Raw genomic sequence first — 19,499 nt, 5'->3', positions numbered from 1 at the left:
CTTGTCAATTTGCTTTGTAAATCTCTCGTGTAAACAGTGATTCATCAAATTTATTGAAAATGGGACGAGAACTTACTAAAAAAGTGCATCAATTTTTTATATTTAACAAAACGGACAAACTCAAAATAAATGAATTTAAAAGGAAACTATTCATTTTTTAATTAAAATAATCAATATATTAGTTTGAAATTGGAAAATTCACGTTTAAAATTTTAATAAGTTTTTTCGTCAAATTTCATGTACCATGCACCACTGTGCAGCGAAACGAAAACAAATTATTGAAAAGACTTTTTGCGCTGACTTTTTTAGTCAATCGGTCTTTTACTGAGTCTCTCAGTGCGAGTGAAACTCAAATCTCTCATTGAGCGATGTTCGGTAGATGAGAGTTTCACGATTTGCTCATCGTAATTCCTTCAACAGAAAACCGAAACAAAACAAAACAAAGCCTGCTGCTCAGAGAGAAACCGAAACGGCATGCTTTGTTTCGGTTGCTCTCGCAAACAGAGCGTAAGCAAAAAAAAGGTTAACAGTTATTTGCAAGCTATGATCGAAAATAATAATGAAACTTCATGTTTTATTCAATAAATGAAGTTGAATAAAATCAGAGGGTACTCTTTAATTTTTGGGATTGATAATGATTAAAATGATAGCTCCGCGAAATTTAATTTTATCTATCTTCAGTTCTTACTGTATCAGATAATTTTTTTAAGTTTGAAAAATTTTAAATTTTGTCACAAAAAAAGATTTTGAACGCAACAAAAAAAAAACAACAGCTGTATATAATAAGTATAGCTTGTATTATCTATATATTTATCTTTTCGCTATTGTTGGTCGCAAGCCGACCGGTCCCTCGGCTTTAACGGGATTCATCCAAGCTAGCGAGCTTTCGCTCAGCCTATGTTTTAAGGCTGGCTCACTTTTGCTCTTTATGTCAGTGCACATGCATCATCATTTGGAGCTTTTGTTTCACTCCATTTCATAGGCGCCTATATACAAAAAAAAATGCGTCATGGCCAGTTGGTCGCCATGAACGAGGGCTTCAAGGCCATCCACGGGGAGCTGAAGAATTGGATATTTCGAAGATCAGCAGCGACTTGCGATGGACCTTGTCTGAGCTTGTAACTACGATGCATGCTGAAATCGAGCACGAGACGTCATGTCTCTCTGCTCGAATTGCTGCTCGAATTGTTCGAATTCCATCCTTGCTAATGGAGTTTCCAGTATTTAGGTGGACCCCGCTCAGTGGAAGTTTTCAAACATTGACTCCACTTCCTACTTTTAACGGAGGATATTCGAATTGGGCTAAGTGTTTCTCGGTTTTCTCCACAATCCTCATTTATATAAGGTGGAAAACCTGCAGAGATTGCGATCTTGTCTTCGGGACTCAGCTTTAGAGGCAGTCCGTTCCTTTGATATCTCCGAGGAGAATTATGATGTTATTTTAGAATTATTCTGGGCCTGAATCTATTGGAAGGTGGCTCACTGGCAGCGCTTCGAGGGTTTCCAGATAAATGAAATGCCAATTTGCATTCTCATGCGAAGTCGTGCTGGGATTCTTGTTCCTTGCCAAGCTCTATTGGATTGAGAATCGCAGGTGCACGTGATTACATCCCGACTGGGTAGCTGCAGCTTCGAAGACGCAAATCGTACATGGCAGTGTCTTGATTTGGCGACACTGGCTTCGCGACAAACGGATTCTCAGTTGATGTGCTCCAACGATCCCAATGCTCCGAATATTCGGCTCTTGTCAATGCTGTCATCGCCGCTAACATCACGGACCTCCAGCCTAGTTTTAGCTGGGATATCTCCAGTTGGAATATTCCGTCCAACCTCAGCTTGGCTGATCCCAAGTTTTTCCGGCCGCAACGTATCGATTTACTTATCGGAGCCAGTCAATTCTATGAGCTGCTATATGTTGGACAAATCCAACTCTCAGCTGGCCTACCGTTGCTGCAGAAAACCCGGCTTTGATGGGTTGTGTGTGGGGGTGGTTCACATCTGAAGAGTCGTTCGTGGCCACAGCCCACAAGGACGTTGCGAAGAGCTGGATGAAACCAGCTGATGATCGCTTAGAGTGTCTGCTCTGTAAATTTTTGGGAAATGGAAGACTGCGCCGAGCTGATTGTGAAGTAATCGAAGGAGGAGTTGGATTGCGAGGCGCATTTCGTGTAAGATTCGGCTGGGTTCGAGTCAGGCACCTACTCTGTGAGGCTTTCACTGAAAGGCAGCTCTGAGTTGCTCTGATGTGGTGGTTTCTCTCCTTCGAAAAAAATTCTTGCTGTTAACCTCAATTGAAGAATCAGTATGCTGCGTTCATAGGGGAGTATTTACATTTGTGGGATATGTCTCCACTCCTGACCCGGCAGGCAGTATTTCCTACCGAATTACTGTGTTTTGAATGACGTATTCATGTCTGGTCCAGTTATCTAACCAAAGCTGCTGCACATTCTTCTAAGGTTCCGTTGCCATCACAAAAGATATTTTCTACAAAATGTGCCGATGCGTCAAAGTTTTTTTTATGCCGATGCCGATATGTGCAGTGCGTTCTTCGGCGGAATACCATTCAGCATGAGTTGCAGGCTTTTAAACTGGATATAGTCACGTATGGGACAAAGCCGGCCTAGACATCCTGTCGCGTTGTACTCTTCACAAGGAGTTCATTTTAAAGGAGTAAAACCTGTGGGCCCAATCTCAAATCTCCGTACGTGGACGTGGCAGCTGGTTCAAGCTACGCTGACTCGTTTCCAGCACAGCAGCAGGAATTTGCTTATGTGCGAAAGATCTCACAGCGCACAGTTGCGTCACAAGGGTGTCACTGCTTGCGACATTAAGGCTGGAACGCCCCTTATATTGCGACTAGTGCAGCTTGTGCATTTTTGGGATGACTTAAAGGCGCTTCAGAATGGAATGGAGATCTCGTCAGCCAGCATACTTTTCTCACCCTTTCCTTTTTTGAATAAGTTTAGCCTTTTGCGTGTGAACAGCCGTTGAAGAAATTCGACGTTGGATTTTGATAGTCGTCATACGATTATATTTTCTAGAAGCCATCCAGTCACTCTGGCAACGGATCTACAAACGGGGCCTCGTTCTATTATTCGATCCCAATAATGGACAATGGGGGGAAGAAAACGGTCACGAAGGCATTGCAAAAATGTCTCCGATACTTTCACACCAAGCCTCGGTTGCTGGAGCACATTATGGCTGATCTCCCGGAGCAAAGAGTCATGGGTGTTCAGGCCTTTGGAGTTACTGGTGTGGATTTTTGCGGCCCATTTTATGATAAGCCAGAAGTTTCAATAGCGCCCGTAAAATATTACGTGAGTGTCTTCATTTGCTCTACTACCAAAGCCGTGTGTTCAATGTGATTAGTTTATCTCAACAATTTCAAAAACTAAACGTGGCTGTTTACTATAAATTTCGAAAACGACAAAAAGAACATGCACTCGGCTAGACGTTATAAGTCGATATATTCAACAAAAAATAAGTTAAGCCTAGCTTATCTATTGCGGCGAAGCGGTGCGAATTCGATAGAGAGCGCAACTGAGCTTTTATTTCGCTCCCGCAAAAACGCAAAGCATCATTTTTACCGGGCTGTTGGATGTTTTTGGATTTGAGGAGCTGTGAACTCTGCTGTGTTGCATTGGTGCTGTCATAAACTTACGGCCTTTAAATTCTCTTTCAGAAGATCCTGCAGACCTTGATGTCAGCCAGCTCATTTTTTAACTGGTTGCCCGCCAGTCAGTTTCATCGAGCCTGATGTAACTAAGCTGAATTTCAACCGTATAAACAGCTGGCAGCGTGTGTCTTTCCTACAACAGTCAGGCAGGAAGGAGTCATGGCACAGATTAGATCACAAAACCATAATAAGTATAGTTTGAATTATCTTTTTTTATCTTTTTGCTTTTGTTGGTCGCAAGCAGACTCTTCTCGGTCGCTCGACATTAACGTTTACCAAAAGTGGTTTGGCTTGGGAAAAATTTATTTAAAACACTTATGATTCACCAAATTAGAGATATTGGTGTCATCAGACTAGAAATATTTTTATATACACAGATTCTGCTCCAAAATACGCGTCGATTGGTACCTGAGCCTCCTGAGGCTGATACCCAAATGTCCCCAAAATGATATATCAAAAAGAAAGGAAAGCTAACGATGATATACCCTTGCAGTTTGGTAGCAGCTTTTATTATTATATATATATCGGATCGTCAATAGTTGGCCGATCCCTATGAGAATTTAACCATCAAATTTATATTATAATAAAAATGGTTAACAGCTCCAAGCATCTTTAAAAATAGCAAGATTGGGCCATTTCCGTTCGTTCAGTTACATGGCAGCTGTAGGCAGATCGAATTTAGTTGCCCAAAATGGAATTTGTATAAAGTCCCATAATTCTAGATTTAAAAAAAAAACAAAGTTACGCCAGCTACGACAGCTTACGACAGCTATAGGATATAGTCGGCCAATCCTTATAAAATTTGCCAAATTGGATTATTTTGCTTAAAATGGAATCTGTATCAAGTCCCATCTTTCTAACTTGAAAAAATCAAAGTTATGGTATGCTAATTGGAGCTGGATTATTTTACGAGCGGCTTTAAGTGGGGTTTTGTCCGCCTGTCTGTCGGTTTCTACGCAAACTAGTCTCTCAGTTTTAAAGCTATCGAATTGAAACTTTGCACACATCCTCCTTTCCTTTCCAGGCAGGATATAAGTCGGAACGGCCGGGATCGGTCGACTATATCCTACAGCTGCCATATAACTGATTGATCGGAAATGCCATAACTTCGTTGATTTTCAAGTTAGAAGGATGGGGCTTTCTATGGATTCTAATTTGGGCAAAATAATTCGATATGCCAAATTTCATAGGGATCGACCGACTATATACGATCCGTTATACATATATCTAATAATATAAGATGCGCGTCGCCACCTAGCGCACTGCGACTCAACTGCAATGGTAGGTAAAATTCGGCTCCGCCCTATGTTGGCTTTCCTTTCTTGTTATACCCTTGCGTATTATGATTTTGGTCAAAAGTGTGCAACGCAGTGAAGGAGACATCTCCGACCCTAAAAAATCTAATCAGACGGGCCGATGTGGATCGTATAACAAATGATCTTCGTGTATTCTTGTTAAAACTTGTTCTGCTCCGTGCGGTACGACGAAGTGCGGGGGCTGACTCGCTACTTTGTTTAACTAGAGCGGGCAGTTTTCTGGCTCCACGAGTCTCGGGTCCCATCAATTCAGTTCCGTTGCGAACCCTTTGTTTCGGTCAATCAAATCTGTCGTGACCCAGAATTGCCATGCTGAGCTAGTGCCCCTGCTAACCGTCAATATAATCGTTCGTGTTTGATCAGAAGCCTTCGTCTTTTGCAGAGTGTCTTTGGTTTGCCGCTCTAAATGTTTTAAACCGGTGGACGGTCTCGGCGGCACTGAGTTTAAAATAGATGGAGCATCTGTTATTGGTTCAATAAAATCCTACCTTATCAAGTATTCTGTGAACATTGAGGCTATTATATCTTACCACATTACGAACTGTTATCGCAGCCTTAACATGTTATGTTTCGAGAAGGAAGATTCTTAGGCTCAATTTCCACAGAACGTAGTGGAAATATCTCATATTTTCAAAAAATCATTACTATCTAAAACTGTTTCTCTGTTAAAAAAAATTTCTTCCAGTGTCAGCAGGTTCAGTAAAACTTTATAGATTTTGTAGGTAGCCATAACCTTTTGAAAATATTAGATTAAAAATTCCTATTTAATTGAAGAAAATCTTGTTTAACTAACTATAAAAACTTCAATAAAATTATTTCGAGTTTTTCCTTAAATCCAAAATTAAAACATGGTACGAGATTGTATTATCTACTGATTTTAATAAGAAAAAAAATCATACATGTTTGGGGAAAAATCATAGAAGCACAAAAATAAATGTAGAAAATCGGAGATGTCAACTTTGGATTAGTATTCCAAAAATATGATAGCTGCCAGATGCCATTTTTTAATTTTAGTTGATGTCGGCAATAATTTATTGAATTCGCCTTATGAATTTCTTATATATCAATTGAATTTCTTTTATATTTTTGTTTGCGTTGAACGCTCTCGTGCATTTGACCGGCCTCCTACATCTGCCGTCATGGGCTATCGTTTTCTCAGTCTCTCGGGGTATCTCTCGGTCGCTCCGCGGCATCAAGCGTTGAGTCGCTCTCCCGCGTCTTTAATTCTAATTCTGTCTTCATCCCTACGCAGTCACATACATATGTCATTTGTATATAAACCTATGGAGACTTATATGCTCCAAATAAATATAACCACGTTGGTTAATAACTATTAATATTTATTAAAGATAGAGTGGATACAAAGATTTGGTTTAATGTCTAGGTTGTGAATATTAAGACTTCTTGAAGAGTGAAGCTTATTGTAGCGAGTAGTCTTTCATTATGCCCAAAGGGTTTTTTGATACCAAGGCGAAGAAGTATTTATTCGTTGCTATTTTAAATTGTGTCGAGTCAACGCCACGGTACTCCCCCTAGACTTCATGGTGCAAAGCGAGCAGGGAGTCTAATTGTACGCCGGGGTCTTGGAGGTGAGGTTGTTTCCGGTGGCTCTCCCAGAGCCTGTAGATTTGGTTCTTTATTTGGTGGTTCCAGCGTTTAGCTTTTCTCTATCGGGTGTTGCATTATTACGAAGGCGGGCTTGAGATGGTCCACTGATACATTGACTGCACGTCCAGCGACGGATAGGGTGAAGGGTTTGTCGTTCCTTTCGATGACTTCAAATGGACCGTCGTATGGAGGTTGAAATGAAGTGCGTACGGCATCATTTCGTAGGAATACATGTGACGTGGTTTCCAATTCCTTAAATATAAATGGTTTGGAGGTGTCATGATGAGCTGTTTGTGCTGGACGGATCTCTTGCATGATTTTTTCCAATTCTTTGGCATATTCCGTTTGGGATTGTATTTTGTTTGATTGGTGGAAAAACTCTCCCGGCAACCTGAGCGTAGTTCCGTATACTAGCTGTGCGGGTGTTGCTTGAATGTCCGGTTTGTAAGCTGTGCGAAGTCCTAAAAGAATTATTGGTAGTTGCTGTGGGCAATTCGCCTAGTTTTTGCACATGATGGCAGCAGCTTTTAGTGTTCGATGCCAGCGTTCGATGATTCCGTTTGCTTGTGGATGATATGCGGTTGTACGTAGGTGATCGATTCCCAGTAGCCTTGATAATTCATTGAATAGCCTCGATTCGAATTGTCTGCCTTGATCCGTTGTGATTCGAGCCGGTATGCCAAATCCGGAGATCCAGGAGCGAATGGGGGCGGATGCTACAGTATCGGCTTGCATGTCTTCAATAGCGATGGCTTCTGGCCGCCTTGTGTACCGATCTATAATGGTGATCTATAATGGTATCTGTACGGGCCAGATTGTGGTAGTGGTCCAATAAGATCCAGATTGATGTGCTCGAATCTTTGGTTGGGTACTGTGAAGTATTGAAGAGGTGAGCGAACGTGACGGGTGATTTTTGATCTTTGGCAAGGAATGCAGTGTTTAACGAACTTGGAGATTTCTTTGTGCATGGAGGGCCAAACAAATCGTTGTTTTAAAAGTTTTGTAGTTGCCTTAACTCCACCGTGTGCAATGTTGTGTAGCTTCTCAATGATTTTGTTTCTAAGCGGCTGTGGTATGAAAGGCCGTACGCTAAAAGTAGATACATCTCAAATTAGTGAGTGATGTGTATGAGGAATATTTACTGCTTTTAACTTAAGTGAGCTGGTGTTGGAATTGAGTAGTTTTTGGAGTTCTGGGCAGCGTAATTGCGCATCGCTTATTTCATTAAAATTAATGCAATTGTCTCCGATGGCTTCGATGCGGGAAAGCGTATCTGCGGTTGTATTTTCGTCTCCTGCTACGTGTGTTATAGATGTGGTGAATTGTCCTATGAAATCCAATTGGCGAAGTTGCCGCGGGGATGCTTTTTCGGGTTTTTGATGGAATGCGTATACTAAGGGTTTGTGGTCTGTACGGATGTGAAAAACCCTGCCTTCCAGCATGTGGCGGAAAAGTTTTATTCCGAGGTAAATTGCTAGGAGTTCCCGATCGTATGTGCTCTATTTTCGTTGTGTTTCTGAGAGCTTAATTCTGAAGAATCCCATTGGTTGGTATTCCGAGTTGATGACTTGATGTAGAACCGCTCCCACTGCTTGTTGCTCGCGTCTGTGCTTAGCGAAAGGTTTGCGTTCGGTGCAGGATGTACCAATAGTGCAGCTTGTGCTAAAGAATTTTTGCAACTGTTGAATTTGTCGATTGTTTCTGTTGTCCAGTTGATTGGAGTGGAATCGTTTTTCTTATTACCTGGTGTAAGCTGCACCAGTGAAGCTTGATGTTGAATAGCATTGGGGAGGAATCGTCTATAAAAGTTGATCATTGCGAGGAATCTTCGTAATTCGTTGGCCACCTTGGGTAAGGGGAAATTTGTAATGGCTTTTACCTTGGTTTGTAGAGGTTTAATACCCCGGTGGTTAATTTTATGTCCTAAAAACTCAATTGATTCTTTTCCGAAACTACATTTTCTGGGATTTATCGTGAGATTGTACTCTTGCAGTTTCTCGAAAACTTGGCGCAGATGGATATGATGTTGTTGTATGTTGGCCGATGCGACGGCTATATCGTCGACGTAAACAAAGACAAAGTCTAAATCTCTGAATGCTGTATGCATATAGCGCTGAAATGTTTGAGCTGCGTTACGCAGTCCAAATGTCATGTGTGTGAATTCAAACAGACCAAATGGAGTTGTTATGGCCGTTTTAGGGATGTCTTTAGGTTCTATTGGGAGTTGATTGTATTCGCGGTTGAGATCGATATTGGAGAAAATAGTTTTTCCATAGAACATGTGTGTGCAATCTTGTATGTGTGGTAGCGGATACCGGTCCGGTATGGTTTGCCCATTGAGGGCGCAGTAGTCACCGCATGGTCTCCATTCACCAGTAGGTTTTCGTACCATGTGTAAAGGTGAAGCATATGGGCTTTTAGAAGGTCTGCATACTCCCATGCCCATTAAATATTGGAACTCGTTCTTTGCTGCTCGGAGTTTCTCTGGGGTCAGTCCTCGTGGTCGCGCGAAGGGTGGTGCTCCTTTGGTGTCGATGACGTGGGTGACGCTAGTCGTTGACGGTGGACGATGTGAGATTGTGTTGAATTGTGTGATGTCTTTGAATTCCTCCAACAGTTGAGCGAATGCGTTGGAAGTGTTGAATGTTTTAATAATTGATGAATTTTGATGTGTGTGGATACCACAGCATGTCAAGCGTGTTTTCGCATCAACTAACTTAGCCTCCTTGATGTTGACAAGGAGGTTGTAGTGGTTTGAATGATTGGAGTGATTGGAGTATTGGTATCAGCAATAATAAAGTTCCAGGTGTAAGGACGACGTAGTCCTAGGTCCAGTGTCAAGCGGATGGTGCCGTATGTTTTTATTTCTGTGCCGTTCGCTGCAAAGAGTGTATGGCGATTGGCGTTTTATATATTCTTGTGAATAGTACTGGATGGAATGATCGAAACGTCGGCTCCTGTATCGACTGAGAATTTTCTACCAGATTGAGTGCCTGGTACGAAAAGTCGGTTGCAGTAAGAAATTCTGTGAACATTGATTTGAATTGCTTGATGATAAGAAGAGGCGAAATTACTTAATCCGTCAAGGCTGCCTCCTGATCCCTTGACGGTTGCATTTATTTTTTTTGGTCGTCCTCGTTGAACACTGTAAAGGAGCATGGTTGGCTGCAACGCTGTGCATCTCTGCCGTACTTGTAGTGGTACCAACACAGTTGTTGGGACGATCTATCGTTAGAAGGTGCATTGTTGCGGTAATAATTTTGGGGTCGCTGATTATTTCTGCCACGCGTTTGATTGTGATTTAGTAACTGTCCCAGTTTGTTGTTAATCTGTTGCAGAGCCTTGTCGTTATCGTCGAGTCGTTTGGTCAGCGTTCTTCTTGATGAGACTGCTGTTGTTTGTTTTTTGAAAAAGCATATACGTGGTCAGCCGCATCGTCGTTTAAGGAATCCATAACTGCATCGGCTGCTTTTGCCAGTTGTGAGAGTTTGGTCTGCGGAGAGCTTCCTATCATGCCGACAATTAGCGCGCACGGGAGGAGGCAAACGTTTGATCCAGTAGCGTCGTACTACTGATTCGTCGCAGGTTGCCTTGGTTTGCTGCAGTTGGCAGAGTAAGTGGCTTGGGCGGCTGTCGCCGAGCTGAATTCCAGTTGCGAGTCTGTCCAAACCTACCATTTCCGAGTCCGTAAATTTTGAAAGGATCGCTTCCTTTAAGGTGGAATAAGGGGCTGTTTCGGGTGGATTGTTCACAAGATCGTGTACTTGTTCCAGGTATTTGGGGTCTGCGTAGGCGATAACTGTAGCGAGCTTTTCCCGTTCTTTTCATGCACCAAGTCCTTTTAGTGCGAACCAACTTTCTAACTTCGTGAAGAACATTTCTATGTTTGTGAATGATTGTAAATTTGGGAACGGCATCTTTTCAAATACGGATTGGATCATGGCTGTACTAGTGAATTGCGCAGCGTCTTGCACGTCAGCGAAGTCTTCGTTTTCGGCCATGTTTTGAAATACTTGTGTGTATGTACTCACGACTTTGATGTGATTTGTACATTGTTCTAGTTGTCGAGGGTCACCAATTATGGAGACTTATATGCTCCAAATAAATATAACCACGTTGGTTAATAACTATTAATATTTATTAAAGGTAGGGTGGATACAAAGATTTGGTTTTATGTCTAGGTTGTGAATATTAAGACTTCTTGAAGAGTGAAGCTTATTGTAGCGAGTAGTCTTTCAGTATGCCCAAAGGGTTTTTTGATACCAAGGCGAAGAAGTATTTATTAGTTGCTATTTTAAATTGTGTCGGTTGCCACAAACCAAATCAATTAAACAAATTGTACTAATACATTGAAATCAAACAGTGCTTGTTTTTATTAAAGCCTAGATTAAGAACATTAAATAAAGCTCCCAAAAACGCTCGGTAACTGAAGGAAAAAATTTTTTGAATTATTTTCCTAAGCACAATCACGTCGGGGTTCACCAAATGTTCAGTTACCGAGCGTTTTTGGGAGCTTTATTTAATGTTCTTAATCTAGGCTTTAATAAAAACAAGCACTGTTCGATTTCAATGTATTAGTTGCAAATTTTAGCTGCGCGGCTTAAAATATATAAACATATAAATAAACAAATGAATACATTAAAAAACATTAGTCGGTTTGTGATTTGTGCGCGCAATATTAACATCTGTTGACATACATACATACTGATACATACATACGCTGTTTGCAGAGTGCCACAATCGACCATACACATTTTACACTTGCCTAAGTTGCACAGTGGGTCGTGAACTGACAATAAATAAAGAAACTAAAATTAAATTTTTGTTGCAAAAATGATTTCGAGTATGCCTCTCTTGAACGGAAAGTGGACACAAACCCATTCATAAGTCGAGTCGAGAAGCTTCAGCGGTTGCGGTCCTGCCTTCATGAATCAGCCATGGAGACTGTTCGATAGTTGAAGCTCACGGACAAACATTATGACGTCGCAATGGAGCTGCTAAACAAAAGGTTCAGTAACCGCAAGTTTATTTTCATGCAAGTTTTATGCTCATGTTAATAAGATAATGCATCTGAGGACCGTTGAATCCGCATCGGCGACGAGGCTTCGCGAGCTTTCGGTCAAATTTAATTCGCATATGCAAGCCCTTGCAAGCATAAGCACAACGAAGCAGATTGCTAGCTACATCATAATCCAAGTGCTGTTGCAAAAAGTTGATGATGCCACGCAGTCTAAGTGGCAGGAAATGCAAGCTGACTCGGATTCCTTGGATTCCATTCCAACGTGGGAGTCTATCGCCAGTTTCCTTGAGCAGAGATGCCGGACTTTGGAAAACGTGGACTTGCCTAAGACATCAAATGCACCAAACCTTGCGGTAGGACGGCGTAGACTCTTTCATTCAGGTAACTCTGCATTTGTGATTACAAACTCTTTCGCATGCATGATCTGTGATGGTCACTCTCACTTAATAAACTCCTGCCTAAAGTTTTTAAGCTTGTCGCCTGAGGCATCAAAGTCTGCTGCATTTTGGTGGCATTTCGCCAGCTCAATGCCAACACCCCTCTCCCGAGCTGTTTCTCGTTTAGCGTCCGCTGCCGACAATTCTTTCGTCACTAAGGATCGTTTTGGTGATGTGGTCATGTTAGCCACTACCAATATTCTGGTCAGGAACCGCTCCGGAGTTTTACTGCCCTGCCATGCGCTGCTCGATTCTGGCTCGCAGGTGCATCTAGTCACTTCAAGGCTGGAGGACCAGCTGTAGCTGCTCAAGATTAGGTCTCCGTTGGCGCAGGGTTCTCTACAGATGGGTTTTCTGTGCAAGTTAGCTTGAAATCCCAATGTAAAGCTATGTAAAGCTGGCTGATCCTCATTTTCATCAGCCTCAGCGAGTTGGAAATGGATTATTTTACGAGCTGCTTTGTGTGGGGTAAATTCATGTGCCTCCTTGTTTGCCCTTAATCCAAAAAACTCGGCTCGGTTGGATTGTTTGTGGTGGCAGATGCCCTGACAATGGTAAGGTCCTCATGCCCGAATCTGCCCGAAAGGCCCATTAGATGAGCGGCTTGATTAACTTTTTCAACAGTTCTGGGAAGTGGAAACCTGCACCGAACCGATTGTGAAGGCGTCAAAGAAAGAACTGGATTGCGAGAGTCACTTTGTTAAGAACTTCGTGCGGTTAGATGGTGGTGCCTATACAGTCAGGTTGCCAATTAATCATAACTCCGGTTTATTGGGTGACTCGTACTCACAGGCTCTACGTCGTTTCCAGTCGTTGGAAAGGAAACTGTCTCATCAGCCCGAACTGCGCGCTCAGTATTCCGCCTTTATAAAAGAGTATCTTAACCTATGTCATTGACCCTGGTTCCGCCGGAGTTGCATCAAGTTTGCAAATATTTTCTGCCACATCACTGTGTGCTCAAAAAGGACAGCACCACGACGAAACTTAGAGTTGTGTTTGACGGTTCCACTGTTACCACCAGAATACCCTGATTCTTTGAATGACACCCAATGGCTGGATTGGTCATCCTACCTATGCTTTTTCACATCCTGCTGAGGTTTCGTTCGCATCCAGTAGTCTTCTCTTGTAGCGAGATTCCCCTCTGGAGGAGCCCCAAACATATAAATTGGAACAAAGGAAAGGTGGAACAAAGCCGGCGTCCTATCAATCTGTGCGAGCGATGCACCAATTGGCTAATCCGAAATCTTGCTTCGAGATTTTTACGTTGATGATCTTATATCTGGTAGCAGCTCCAAGAAGAAGGTTGTTGGCGTTTAAGGGCAGATATCAGCGCTTTTGTCAATGGGCGAACTTCAGCTGCGGAACTGGTGATCCAATATCCCTAGCGTGTTGGACGGCGTGCCTAAAAAGGATCGGGAGGCCTATTTAACTTTTGATGACGGCAGCAATATCACGAAAACGTTAGGATTGGCTTGGGATCCTTCCACTGATCAGCTGCTGCTTTTGATTTCTGCTCTTCAGTCCACTTCGAAGCCGTCTCGACGTTCTGTCCTATCATCAATAGCGCGGTTATATGATCCTCTAGGCCTTGTTGGTCCAGTTGTTACTAAGGCCAAAATATTCTTGCAGAAGCTGTGCCGAGAGCATCTTTCTTGGGATGAAAGCTTACTTCAGGGTTTTTACACCGAGTGGCAGGAGATCTGCCGGAGCTTCAGTCACATCCACCGTGCAGAATTTCCTCGGCTTGCGCTTTTGTCTAGAGCACTCGTGGGGATTCATGGATTCTATGATGCCAGCATTGAAGCCTACGGAGCATGTGTCTACATAGTTTCCAGGTCGCCAGGGGCTGGCAGCCGCCTTCTATATGCGAAGTCTCGTGTATCGCCTCTTAAGACGTTAACTGTGCCAAAGTTAGAGCTGGCTGGAGCTGAGTTGTTGGCGAGAATGATGACAGAGGTTCACAGTCTAGGCGCTTACAAAGGAAAGTATTTTTATTTGGTGCGGAAGTATTTGGTGCGACTCTTCAGTTGTGTTATCCTGGATTCGAGATGAGCCGACCAGGTTTAACGTTTTTGTGGCGACAAGCAAATACTTTAACTCCTTTCAAGCTCTTCAGCGAGTGTTTGCGTACGTCTATAAGTTTGGCAGACGGGTTCGGCATAAAGGAATTACCGTTCATGATCTAAAGGCGGGGACTCGCATGCTTTCGTGGGCAGTTCAGCGCTCTCATTTGGGTGATGAAATAACGACCTGCAGACAAAGGGAATGGTTGCCTCCTTCAGTTCTCTGTCTCCGTTATCCCCCTTTCTTAATTAAACAAATTGTATTAACGCATAGAAATCGAACAGTGCTTGTTTTTATTAAAGCCTAGATTTAGAACATTACATAAAGCTCCCGAAAACGCTCGGTAACTAAACAGTTGGTACGCATATATTTCAAAAATTATATGTACTAAAAACAATGATGGTCAACGCAATTACATGGCCTACATAATTCAATATATGGTAAAATTTGATCAATTTCTTTTCTTAGGTGTACCGCGGAAACTGTGGATGATGGAACCTAAGTTTGTTCTAGACTTTGGTTCAGGGGAGCATAAAGGTTATGAAGTAGGTGAAATTGTGCGTGGAGATTTTTTGCTGTTGGTTGTTGTTTTTAAAGGAGTTAACGATTTTTTATTCTATTTATGTATTGTATTATTTGGGTTCTCGCCAAATTCCCGACGGTCGCAAGCGCTACCCCTTCTACTGATTTCGGATTGCTGCCTGTATACTATGCGGAGGTGCCTCATAAAATCCACTCCTGCCCTAAGTTCAGTTTGTATAACGTGAACCATGGAAGCTGAGCCAATTGAAAGTTATGTTCTATTATGGAAAATGAGTGGCCGGGGGTGGTCTGTTACACATAAAAACATTTTTTTGTCGGCGTGGGCTGCCAATTAGGCATTATATGCGGATGACGCACAACAAGTAATACATAATACATGCGCTAATTTAGGCATAGGATTCCGATATATACCACCCAGAGCGCCTCATTTCTGGAGCCTTTGGGAAGACGCAGTAAAATCAGCCAAAAATCAGCAAAAACCGCCTCACTAACGCATAAGGAACCACATTTATGTGGGTAACATTTATTACTTATTATTATTATTTATTTCTTCCAGCCCAAGAGATCTTATGCCATTAACCCTTTAAACTTTCTTATTAGGATGTAACTAACGGCATCACCCGTCATTCATCAATCAAGGCGGTGCATGGGCCTGATCACTCGGTGCAAGCTGATAGACCCATTGCGCAAGGGATTTTAAAATCGCGGTATCCACCAATATTTGCACGAGCAATAAGTGGACAGGAAGCTGCAAGATGTTGAAAATTGGCGACCGACGTGTTTTTTGTTTTGCACACTGCGTTTTTAATAAATTTCTTATTCGACACCAATCCGGTGCTTACTTTCAAAAATATTTTTTATATTCAAAAATATTTCATATAATTTAAAATTAATATCCGTATTGCTTCGCGTGTGCAGTGGTATATTTGGAGGTAAAATAATATATTCATTAAATTAGAAGAGCATAGCCATGCTCCACATCTTCATCTTTTTCTGAGTTGTGTCTATTGTCGCTTAATAGAGATTCTTACCTCTTCTTTACCTTCTTTACAGTTTTACTTACTCACACTTATCCCTCTCTTTAATCCCCATTTTACGATTCCCTGGTACAGAAATACAAATAATTTAATAATATAATAATAATAAATAATCATGGAGTATAAACTTGTCTGTGCAATTAAGTCTTGTAATAAGACAATCTCTGCATCCCAGCCAACAAGGTCTGTGGGAACGTTGTACACGCTAAGTGTGCCGGATTCAAGGCCTCAGTTTCGGATGCCATTTCGGCTGGCCCCTGACACTTTTGAGATTGATATCTTGGATTACATCAAAGCCAAAACAATAGTATTGAAAGATGTTTAATACGGTATTTTTCGTCAGTTTTTGGCCAGAGAACATTTTCGTCCAAGAACATCAGCCAAGTCCATTCAACTGGCATGAAAAGATATAAACATCGCCTAAAATTTTATTATGTTTTGAATTTTTTTTTTACTCTTGCGTGCCGTGGAAATATCCGTCCGCTTCAACTAATTCGCCTTTGTTTAAAAGGCACTTCCTAAATTTACGTCATAAGTAGACTTTTAAATATACATAAATTATCTGGCTATACAGTAAGTTATTCAATATACTTAGTAGCTTGGTCCAATTTTACCGAGCATAACGCAGAATGTTATAGGAATTATATTCGCCGCTGCCGGATTCAGTTTCTCAGGATCCGAAGCAGTTTTATAAGTTTGTAAACACTAAGCGCAAATTTGTATCTTTCCTCCTCTGCTTACGTTTGAGAACTCATATGCGAACACTGATCAGGCAATGGACAATTTTTTTCCACTGTTTTTTCAAACAACGTATTCACCTATAATATCCAATCAGCCAACCTTATATTGTGCCCATTGTTTAAGCATTTATCACGATAAAAATTCCAAAGATCTGTCACCTGATCTGTCACAAAAATCTATCACCTGAAGCCTAAACAAATACATATGTGGTGCACTTAAAGCACTTAAGAAAGGGTCCTCAATTAGATTTAAGAATTTCATCTATCTTTCGGTAACTTATTGGAGTAACACCTATTTATTATTGGGGCTCATCCTAACACCCATCTTTGGATAAAAGCACGGTTGCCATTTTTGGTACAAATGTACCAAAACTGGTAAATTTTGTATGCGTTGGTACATTGGATCACTTTTATTCATTTTGGTACATTTTCAATATGCCTGGTCTAGTTTTTTTTTCAAAAAATTTTATGTTCACACATATTATTTTAACAAATGGCTCTGTTCCACCAAGCACAAATTTTGTATCAGTTAGAAATGGAACCATTACTAACACTGAAAAATATCGCATGCAGTCGATTTGCGATGTTCCGTCTCAAATTGAGAAAATATGTATGCGCCAACGTAAGGTCCATCACTACGTAAATAGTTATAAATTGTGAAATATGTACATAAAATCTTTCGAGAACTTGAATTTGACAAATATATATGTTACTTCACTATGTTTGGTCTCCAAAAGACTGTTCATTTTTAAAAATGAACTAAGTTTAAATGTAATTTATTATTGTTTAAGGAAAGTTCTGTTTTTTTTTATACGCTAAATACTATACTACTACTGTAATTTGAAGAAAAAAATGAAACGTGAAATAATAAAAGATCATTTTAAAAAAACGTTAAGAAATTTTAGTTTTAAAAAATACCGAGAAAAATTTGTGGTACATTTTTGCTCAAATTGGTACATTTTTTCAAAATTTTGGTACAAAAAATTTTTTTTGGAATGGCAACCGTGGATAAAAGTTATTGCACGTATTGGTCACTACCACATCTTATCCGCATGCTCTACGTATAACCAAAAACCTTTTATGCTTAGCGCTTTACCTTTGTAACACTCTTCCTCGTGATACTTACTACTCTTACCATCTCGGATCTATCCCCGCAATAGGAGGGGTACGTTATGCGGCAGTGCCCCTGGTTGGTTGGGTGGTAGGTGGGCTTAACACATGCAGCGGGAAGCGCACGAATATCCTTCCTCTCCCCCAGGAAAAAAACCATATCTTATATTCTACTAATAATTTATGTAGTAAGTACAAGTAATGCTTGTAAGTGTAACACCCACGCTGTCACTGTCAATACATATGTTCACTTCCTAAAGCAACAACATCGATTCTAATCGTCATTACGCCAATTATAATTAATATTACCGGAACCATCATAAAAGTTTCCGATTGGATTTCGATCAAATCCATCGAATTCGACCATTTCGACCATTTGACACGAGAAATCGAGACACTCAACTTCGCTGTTAGAATCGGTAACGACATCTCCGACACCATCGCATTGAAGTCCGGGTAGTGTTATACGAGACCAAGGCCTCCCTCCGTGCCCGGGATTGAGGGGCAGGATTCGATCTCGACCGAACCCTCGACCGAACAGAAGCGTCACTGAAAGTGTCGACCATAACGCGGTTGGCCCGAATCGCTGTGGTGTGGCTGCACATACATGGCTTCAGCGTATGGCAACCAGGGCAACTCGAGCGATGCCAAGCAGAGGCACAGGTAGGAGTTCTCCATCAGTCAAGTTCATCCGACGACGAGTCCGTGGAAGTGGATGGGCGGTTGCATGTTAAGATCCCTGAGGCACAACGGCGGTCAGCCATTGATGCAACCAACGAGGGATGGGTCGCAGAGATGGACCCATAGACCCCTTCCTACTCTCGGTGGTGGGAGGAGATCGGTGGTGCCGAGGGCAAGGAAGTAGTAGACATCGAGATGGAAGATGGCTTCTACTTGAATTTCCTCACATTTGAGAGACATATGTTTATATTGGCTTAAGGATGGTGTTTTACAGCTTATCCAAGACGATACCTATTTAGATAAGGTATTTGCTGTGTATTGTTCAAAGTTAACATAGAGCATGATTGTCTGTTCATCATGAACATTATGTGGTTACTTTTTTGTTTATTAATTTCAATATGTGAGTCACATAGCCACTTTTCGACTAAAACTAAGTAATCCTCTAGTTGCTAGATTCGGGCATTTCGAGTGAATCAGGATGAAGGTGTTGTCAGGAAACGTGGATGTAGTTAGACACTCATTTGTGGTGATATCAGCGGGAGGGATAGAGTACGGAGAGTGCGGATCCCAGGGAATAAATTCAACCGCCGAAAGTTAGGTCTGTAGATCATAATCTGTGTTAGATCATAATTTGGGTTCACCGAATATTTATTAACGTACATATATTTCCGATGCGCTGGGCTTGCGTTGGTGGCAAAAATATGAGTAAACTAAAGTTGCGTAGCTAAGCCTAACAACAAGCTTAGAATGAGATAGAGGTTAAGATAGCATAAAGCCCAAGTTGCGAAATTATGAGAACCGTTATATTATAAAGAAAAGCTCAAAGATCATTTGCTTTTGTATAAGGTATAAGCCAGGGTGACCAATCAATGCTTATGACAGAAAAATCCAATACCCATGCACAAAATCGCAAATAAATATGTGCGATCCTTTTTTTCCGATCAACCCAACACCAAATTTTTTTCGCACTGGGCGAAAAGTGTTGAACCTAATTCAAGTGTTGTTAAGCTATGCAAAATTGTTATTGTAATTTGCCTTGCCTAAACTTGGAGCAGCACACGTATATGATTTTGCTCTACCCAAATGACAGAGCCAACAACAAAGGAGAAGCGAGAGCAATGGGACCGGGCATCCCTGATGTAAACAAAACTGTCAATTGATACCGATTCGCGACGGTACCCCCCTGTACCTATCGATAGTATTCCCCTTCTAACTATTAGGATCTTACCTTTTATTTATAACAACGGCCTCCTTGGAAAATATGGAA

Source organism: Drosophila ananassae, assembly GCF_017639315.1.
Source record: "Drosophila ananassae strain 14024-0371.13 chromosome 4 unlocalized genomic scaffold, ASM1763931v2 tig00000061, whole genome shotgun sequence".
Classification (NCBI taxonomy): Eukaryota; Metazoa; Arthropoda; class Insecta; order Diptera; family Drosophilidae; genus Drosophila; species Drosophila ananassae.
The sequence above is the reverse complement of the archived record's forward strand: the minus strand, read 5'-3'. Positions refer to the sequence as shown.